The sequence below is a fragment of the Ctenopharyngodon idella genome, chromosome 15, assembly GCF_019924925.1.
Source record: "Ctenopharyngodon idella isolate HZGC_01 chromosome 15, HZGC01, whole genome shotgun sequence".
In the NCBI taxonomy this organism is placed as follows: Eukaryota; Metazoa; Chordata; class Actinopteri; order Cypriniformes; family Xenocyprididae; genus Ctenopharyngodon; species Ctenopharyngodon idella.
In genome coordinates this window covers 9955745-9965130 of record NC_067234.1, presented here as the reverse complement: position 1 = coordinate 9965130, position 9386 = coordinate 9955745, and positions in this window count along the sequence as shown.

Genomic DNA, 9386 nt, shown 5'->3' with positions numbered 1-9386 from the left:
GGCATATGGCATCCGCAGCCACAGTCACGCCACTCGGATTGCTTCATATGAGGCCGCTTCAGCACTGGCTTCACAGCCGGGTCCCGAGATGGGCATGACAACGCGGTACGTTCTGTTTCCCTGTGACACCGAACTGCCATCGTACCCTCACTCAGTGGTCGTATCCTTCGATCCTGCGGGCTGTAATTCCCCTCGAACAAGTGTCCTGGCATGCTGTGGTCTCCACAGATGCCTCTGCCACGGGGTGGGGAGCCACGTACAACAGGCATGCAGTGTCAGGTCTGTGGACGGGGCCCCAACTGCATTGGCATATCAATTGCCTTGAGTTGCTAGCAGTACGTCTTGCACTGGGCCGCTTCAAGGTGCTGTTGTCAGACAAGGACGTACTGGTCTGCTCGGACAGCACTGCGACCGTTGCGTACATCGACCATCAGGGTGGTCTACGCTCCCGTCGCATGTCACAACTCACCCTCCATCTCTTGCTATGGAGTCAGAAGCATCTGAGGTCGCTTCGTGCCATTCACGTCCCAGGCGTGCTCAACCATGCAGCTGACGAGCTCTCATGGCAGCCTCCGCTTCCGGGCGAACGGAGACCCCATCCCCAGGTGGTCCAGCTGATCTGGCAGCATTTCAGGGCCGCACAGATAGATCTGTTTGCCTCTCCAGACACAGCCCATTGCCAGTTGTTTTATTCCCTGACCGAGGGCACTATCGGCACGGAGTCTCTGGCACACAGCTGGCCCCGGGGCCTATTCAAATATGCGCTTCCCCCAGTGAGCCTTCTCGCACAGCTCCTGTGCAAAGTCAGGGAGGACGGGGAGCAGGTCTTGCTAGTGGCTCTGTATTGGCCCACTCGGATCTGGTTTTCGGTCTCCTTGGCCCATTCCTCTGAGGAAGGACCTTCTGACTCAGAGACGGGGCACCCTCTGGCACCCGCGTCCCGACCTCTGGATACTCCATGTCTGGTCCCTGGACAGGACGCAGAGGTTCTAAGTGATCTCCCCCAGTCGGTTGTAGACACTATCACTTCCGTTAGAGCTCCTTCTACGAGGAACCTCTATGCATTGAAGTGGAACCTGTTCATCGAATGGTGTTCCTCTCACCGAGAGGACCCCCAATCATGTTCGGCCAGGTCTGTGCTTTCCTTCCTGCAAGAGAGCTTGGAGCGAAGGCTGTCTCCCTCCACTCTCAAGGTGTATGTTGCCGCTATTGCCACACATCACGATGCAGTCGATGGTAAGTCTTTGGGGAAGCACGACCTGATCGTCAGGTTCCTGAGGGGGGCGAGGAGACTGAATCCGCCTTGCCCTTCCTCTATACCCTCTTGGGATCTCTCCCTGGTACTTACATCTCTCTGGGGTCATCCCTTCGAGCCTTTGCAGTCAGTGGAGTTAAAAGTACTGTCCCTTAAGACCGTCCTCCTGGTTATATTGGCCTCGGTTAAGAGGGTAGGGGACCTACATGCATTTTCGGTCGACGAATCGTGCCTGGAATTTGGGCCCGGTGACTCTCATGTTATCCTGAGACCCCGGCCTGGATATGTGCCCAAGGTTCCTACCACTCCCTTTCGAGATCAGGTAGTGAACCTGCAAGCGTTGCCTTCAGAGAAGGCAGACCCAGCCCTGGCTTTGCTCTGTCCCGTCTGCGCTCTGCGCCTGTACATGCATAGAACGCGAAGCTTTAGGACCTCAGATCTGCTCTTCGTCTGTTACGGAGGCCAGCAGAAGGGAAAGGCTGTCTCTAAGCAGAGTTTGGCCCACTGGATAGTGGATGCCGTCGCCTTGGCTTATCAGTCCCAAGGCGTGCCTTGCCCGCTCGGGTTAAGAGCTCACTCTACTAGAGGAGTTGCCTCTTCCTGGGCGCTGGCGCACGGCGCCTTGCTGACAGATATCTGTAGAGCTGCGGGCTGGGCGACACCCAACACATTCACTAGATTCTATAGCCTTCGTGTGGAACCGGTCTCTTCCCGTGTACTCGCTTCCAGTAGCCGGTAACGCGAAGAACCCATTCTAGTGTCGGCTTGCTATGCCACTCCCGCCCCCGGGCCGGATACGTGCATCCATTTGCTCCAGTAGAGTTCCCTGCTTGGCGAACCCTGTCGAGCTCTTCCGCCTCCCCTTGTGGCTCGGACATTGCGGAGTGTCTGATGCCAGGCCAAACGTCTGTCTCCGATATTAATGTTTGGCTGGGTGCCATATGTTGTGACCCCTCCACGTGAGTGGTCCCATATGTGTATTGTCCACGGTCAAACTCCCTACGGTGAGTCCGTGTCTTTCCCTTAGGTGAGTCAGCTCTGCTGTCACCTGTCAGATGAGTCTTCCCCTATCTCTAGGCTGGATCCATCCCAGGGACTCCATATGCATACTGCCCACGGCCAGTCCATATGTGTATTTCCACGTAATTCCTCCCCTGCAGGGTAGGTTGTAGCCTCCGCAGTGTCCCCTATGGGTTTGCTTCCCCAGTGTTGTCTAAGTCTTACTATAGTGGGTCTTGCAGAACCAGGTGCGCCGGGTGGCTGGAGCTTACACTGGGTGCTGGAAGGGATGAGTAACTGTGGCGCTTTTTTTGGGATCCCAATTCATCGGTCACTACTGACGTACGTCGAACGTGACCAACTGAAAGGAAACGTCTCGGTTACGTATGTAACCTTCGTTCCCTGAAGGAGGGAACGGAGTCGTACGTCCTGTCGCCACAGTTCCTGTGCCTCAGTTGTAGTGCAAGGTCTCAAGGTCGTCTCCTCAGCGAAAAACAGAATGCAAATATCGCACGCCAATTCCATTGGCTTGTTTAGTTTCACTCGAAGCTGATAGGGCTCTCTGGCGATATACCAGTTCGTCGGTCACTACTGGCGTACATCTCCGTCCCCTCCTTCAGGGAATGAGGGTTACATACGTAACCGAGATGTTTCATGCCTATATATGCACAGCCTGCTGGCCAATCTTCATTGATTTTACATCCCATCAGTATGAGTGAAGATTGAATTAGCAGAGCAATAATACAACACACAACATAATGGGACACATATCAGAGCTCAAAAGAGGACAAATTGTTGGTGCACATCTTGCTAGCTCATCTGTGACCAGGGGCCGTATGTATAAAGCCATTTAGAGTAAATTTTAGTCTTAAGTGTGTCAAAATTCTAAGAATGACAATTTTACTCTTATGCCTAGACTTACGAATAAGAGTGATTCATAAAGGTTCCTAAGTGTTAAGACTAGGTCTCAGCTCCTAAATTATGTGCTGGAGAGGTCTCCTTACCTAGTTAGGAGTAACAAGATGGCAGCAGAGATGAGCGCTTTCCAACGAAAATATAATGTATTGGAGTTAAATGATGACAGGGAGTTGATAAAATGATAAAAGCTTGTCAAGGTATTCTTTTTGTAACTGACCTAGTAAGAAATTTAATAACTTCTCCCACTCTACAAATCAATGCTCTCACTGTAGAAATGAAAGCAATAGTTACATTCTTGTGGACAGGACTTTAGTGTTAAAAATTTCTTAGTTACAAGTAGGACTTTTCTAAGAGTAGGAGACTTTTATAAATAAGCTAAAAGCAACTTTTAGTAAAGTCAAAGTCTGATTCTTAAGTGCTGACTTAAGTGTTGTGAACTAAGGACTACAATAATGTGAACACAAAATGGCAGTCCTCAACCTCTGAATCAGCCAATAGCAAGCCTGCAAGGGTGAAGTCACAGCAGCACAACACCAATCATTTAATGTAATTATATTTCTGTCATGACAACTCTCTAAGTGTTTGGCATGGTTAATGTGTATGACAATGTTGATATGTTTGGTCTTGGTGGAATAGATCTGCTACGCTGCTGCTGCAGAGCAAGTACGGGACTTGCTACTGCCAATACATACACAACACGCTGTGAGTAAGTAAGACATGCTGCTGCTGTACAATATAGCGTACATGAATTACCCGTAGCAGATCTATACAGGTGGAGCTGGCGAAGGTGGAGGGTTTCTGAAGCGAGCTGCACTGCTAAGGCAAATGCTACTCATGTATTTGAAGATTGAGCATGCAAGCTCGTTGGCTACTAATAGAGCAGGAACCAATCATCTGTGTCCTATAGATAATGATGTGATTACGAGTAGGCTGAGTTAAAGGACCTGCCCATTAGAGTTTCATGCCAGAACTTTGTATATATACAGTGGGTACGGAAAGTATTCAGACCCCCTTAAATTTTTCACTCTTTGTTATATTGCAGCCATTTGCTAAAATCATTTAAGTTATTTTTTTTTTCCTCATTAATGTACACACAGCACCCCATATTGACAGAAAAACACAGAATTGTTGACATTTTGCAGATTTATTAAAAAAGAAAAACTGAAATATCACATGGTCCTAAGTATTCAGACCCTTTGCTCAGTATTTAGTAGAAGCCCCCTTTTGATCTAATATAGCCATGAGTCTTTTAGGGGAAAAATGCAACAAGTTTTTCACACCTGGATTTGGGGATCCTCTGCCATTCCTCCTTGCAGATCCTCTCCAGTTCTGTCAGGTTGGATGGTAAACGTTGGTGGACAGCCATTTTTAGGTCTCTCCAGAGATGCTCAATTGGGTTTAAGTCAGGGCTCTGGCTGGGCCATTCAAGAACAGTCACGGAGTTGTTGTGAAGCCACTCCTTCGTTATTTTAGCTGTGTGCTTAGGGTCATTGTCTTGTTGGAAGGTAAACCTTCGGCCCAGTCTGAGGTCCTGAGCACTCTGGAGAAGGTTTTCATCCAGGATATCCCTGTACTTGGCCGCATTCATCTTTCCCTCAATTGCAACCACTCGTCCTGTCCCTGCAGCTGAAAAACACCCCCACAGCATGATGCTGCCACCACCATGCTTCACTGTTGGGTCTGTATTGGACAGGTGATAAGCAGTGCCTGGTTTTCTCCACACATACCGCTTAGAATTAAGGCCAAAAAGTTCTATCTTGGTCTCATCAGACCAGAGAATCTTATTTCTCACCATCTTTAGCAAACTCCATGCAGGCTTTCATGTGTCTTGCACTGAGGAGAGGCTTCCGTCGGGCCACTCTGCCATAAAGCCCTGACTGGTGGAGGGCTGCAGTGATGGTTGACTTTCTACAACTTTCTCCCATCTCCCGACTGCATCTCTGGAGCTCAGCCACAGTGATCTTTGGGTTCTTCTTTACCTCTCTCACCAAGGCTCTTCTCCCCCGATAGCTCAGTTTGGCCGGACGGCCAGCTCTAGGAAGGGTTCTGGTCGTCCCAAACGTCTTCCATTTAAGGATTATCGAGGCCACTGTGCTCTTAGGAACCTTAAGTGCAGCAGAAATTTTTTTGTAACCTTGGCCAGATCTGTGCCTTGCCACAATTCTGTCTCTGAGCTCTTCAGGCAGTTCCTTTGACCTCATGATTCTCATTTGCTCTGACATGCACTGTGAGCTGTAAGGTCTTATATAGACAGGTGTGTGGCTTTCCTAATCAAGTCCAATCAGAATAATCAAACACAGCTGGACTCAAATGAAGGTGTAGAACCATCTCAAGGATGATCAGAAGAAATGGACAGAACCTGAGTTAAATATATGAGTGTCACAGCAAAGGGTCTGAATACTTAGGACCATGTGCAAATCTGCAAAAATGTCAACAATTCTGTGTTTTTCTGTCAATATGGGGTGCTGTGTGTACATTAATGAGGAAAAAAAATGAACTTAAATGATTTTAGCAAATGGCTGCAATATAACAAAGAGTGAAAAATTTAAGGGGGTCTGAATACTTTCCATACCCACTGTACATATATAAATGATAATTTAAAAAGTGAAATGTTTTAATATTTAAATTTATTTTTAAAAATAGCTTTGCATTGTACAAAATTATCACAAATTAGTATTGATGGTGTATAATCTTTTTCTGCTGATACCTGTATATTAATGTCCATTAAAGCAAGACTATGTAAACAAAAAAAAAAACACAGCCACTGTGTCCAAAAGTGGGAATTATGGGATAACAGACACAGCAATGCACCATGTTCTATAAAATCATGTTTGTAGCTTAATCCAGGGGATTAAAACGTATATATTTCAGACCTAGTGGAGTAATTTACTCCACTTTAATCCCCTGGATCATGCTACAAACATGAAGATCTTAACTTTATTAATTATTAATTTATTAATTTACTTTTAATAGTAAATATGTAAAGTTGCATAAAATGGAAATACTCAATAGAGTAGGCTAGCTACGTTACCTCAGATGTGTACGTTAATGGTTGGATTCCACAACTGATAACATAAAACATATAGGCTAAGACAATACAACATTTACTGTAGGTGTCATAAAACTTACTGAATTTGAGAAATTTTCTATTGCGTTCCTGATTTGGCTGTGAGATTCGCCGATTTTGGGTGCTGTAACGACTAAGACAAATCAGACACAATTATTTGTTATAGTTAACCAATAATGGTTTAAAGCTCACTCTGGGGTCTGTCCCCCATCCCCCGAGAAGTTCTCAGTTACAAGTTTTATTGCGCTAAAGAATGTTGGTTGCCACATGGAAGAGCAGAGAAGAGCAGAGAAAAGCAGAGACAAGGAGACACACAGAAAACCTGCATCTTTCCCACAAAAAACAGACTTTCCTGCATTAATTTATAGACAGACTGTTCTATAAATTAACATGCATATCCCCGGGAAATGGTATTCATTATTACTGTTTGTTGTACTGTACTCAGTATTGTATTGACATGTTTTATGATACATTTAAGGTAACCTCAATTATGCCATGTTTAGTGTCTATGGGTTTGTATCGAGAAGATTTAAATGCTTGTGTATGCGATGTGTCGATACCTCATGCAACACATCAGTATTACAAGAATCTTTAATAGTTCTTCTTCAAAAACTCAGCCAGTTAATCTTGCTCGGTCGTAAAAGCCCTGACAGGAGGCGTGTTGTCGCCCGGGAATACAACATCTTCATTGGTCAGGTCAACCCTAAGAGGTGTGACTTTGACCAGAGGTTAAAAGCCAGTGCACAACGCCCCTCCCTCCCTCCTTCTTGCTTCTTGGACAACTGAAGAGACCCCCTTTTTGCTCCAGGCCTCTTCAGGCCAAGGCCTGTAGGCCTAGGCCTGCAACCCAGCCATGTGCTCATCTTTGAGAGAGATAATTTGACTCTTAGTGGGGAAAGAGTTCTTTAACAGAGTTGTTATTCCCCAAATTAATAAAGTTGTTTCATATTACTTCATCCAACGCAGAAGATACTGACTACAACTTCGGACTGAATCATCAAGGACTCCTCAGCCTGCAAATCCGATGCTCCTCGACCTAAAGGCATCTTGCAAGTATGGTACATTTGAACACTAAACAGCGATTTAGTATTAATTTGTAAACCACCTGTGTCAGCAAAGGTGTTTTATTACTGAGGAAACTGATGATTCTTTTCCAGATTGTCTTTGACTTTTCTCATAGCTCCATTTCCGGTCCCACTTCCGGTTCAACTCTATCATTGCTCATTTTTACCTAGTATGTGTGTGACCTGCATGTATGTTATGTGTTTGTTAGTTTAGTTACGTGTTTGTGAGTTAGTTAATAAAGATTGTGCACAATACATGTTTGGTTCTGACTCCGTCTGCTAATAAATTGCCTCTTATATGATTTAGATCTTGACTACATGCTCTGAGTAGTACTGTACAATAGGAATGTTGTTTTTTTCATAACCTGGAAATGAACATTTCTTAGAATTAATAAACAAATAACACTGAGTGTTCACTGGACGAACAGGTTAATTGATTGTAATATTAATTTTAATGTTGCTACATCAAGTTAATCTGATTAACATTCACATATTCATAATTAATCATAATTAATAATCATAATGAGTTATGAATAATTAATATTTCCCCTTTGAGTTAATTCGCTACAGTACATAAGAAGTGATGGATTCTATTGTCTAGTTGCCATTTTCACCCCAAAATGGCTGCCGCACTACTGAAGCGCCACCTGGTGGCTGCTACCCAAAAAGCAGCAGAGTTTCGCCTCTTGGATTCTATGCTCTTTGGTTAAACTGCTGTTGCCTGCTCAACTGAAAGGACATTTATTGCTATTTATTGGTGATATTTGCTGCAGAATTACCTCAAGGTGTTAGTCATTGACCTGCAAATAAGCCTGTTTGCCTTATTTTTGTGTTTATTGAGATCGGTATTGCGTCACACACGTTTAGACATGTCCGCAGCTGTTGTTTCTGTTAGTCTAACTTAATGACGCTGTTTCATATGTGATTATTTCTTCTGTTTGTGTATGTATATCACTGTTCTGGTTTACAATAAGTTTGTTGATGTGATTTTGATATTGTGAGCTGTTTATACCAGATGAGCGATCACACTATAATTATATTCCTCATATCCGTGATTATATCTATATGGAGTTATGTTTATCATGTTAGATGATCGCTTATGGCTTATAATGTACAATTTCCCTTCCTTGGATTGTATATTTCATGGAGAAATGTTATTGATGAGGATTTAATATACTTTGACTGCCTTTATGTACCAATGGACATTTATTATTGTATATATGCCAAACTATTTTTAGTTATTCATTATCCTTTATTGTATTTCATGTGTTCCAGACTAATGCCTCTGCTGCCTGTAACAGAAATCTACCTGTGAAATACCTGTACCTCTGCAGCTTATCTTTTATCAATACATCATCTAAACCTGATGATCTGTCTCCTCATCCTTATATAAAATTGTGCTCTGACCGGCACCCAGATGGGTTCCCTCATATAATTACGAATCAGATCTTGGCAGTCAAAAGTCTCTCCAAGATACTATATGTTTGGTGTTGTAAGTTTAGCAATAGTGCTATTTAAGAGCTTGCTTAATTTGCACTGATGGGTCCAAGTCATCACCGGTGTACTGCTGCATTTTTCCAGTTACCAAAAAATGTAATTACTATTTGCATTTCTACAGTTAGAGCATTGATGGGAGAAGTTATTGCATTTAAAATTATAAAAAGTTTATTCAGTCATTAAATTTATTAATAATTAATACATTTAATACATTTTAAGTAATATTTATTACATTTATTACATTTATTTAAAAAAAAGAATTGTCAATCAAGTTTATATTGTTTTATCAACGCCATGTCGTCATAAAACTCCAATACATCATATCTTCATTGGAAAGCGTGTGTCTCCTCTTCTTTGCTGCCATCTTGTTACTTCTAACTAGGTTAGGAGACCACTCCAGCACTTTTAAATAATTTAGGAGCTGAGACCTAGTTATTCTGCCACCCCAATGCACTTTGCATATGTTGACAGACAGATAACTCCTCTGCCAATCACCACGCTGAAACAGATAACCAGTTTACTTCTTTAATGGATGACTGGGAGTAGGGTAAAACTGAAAAGATAACATGAGACAAATGTATGAATT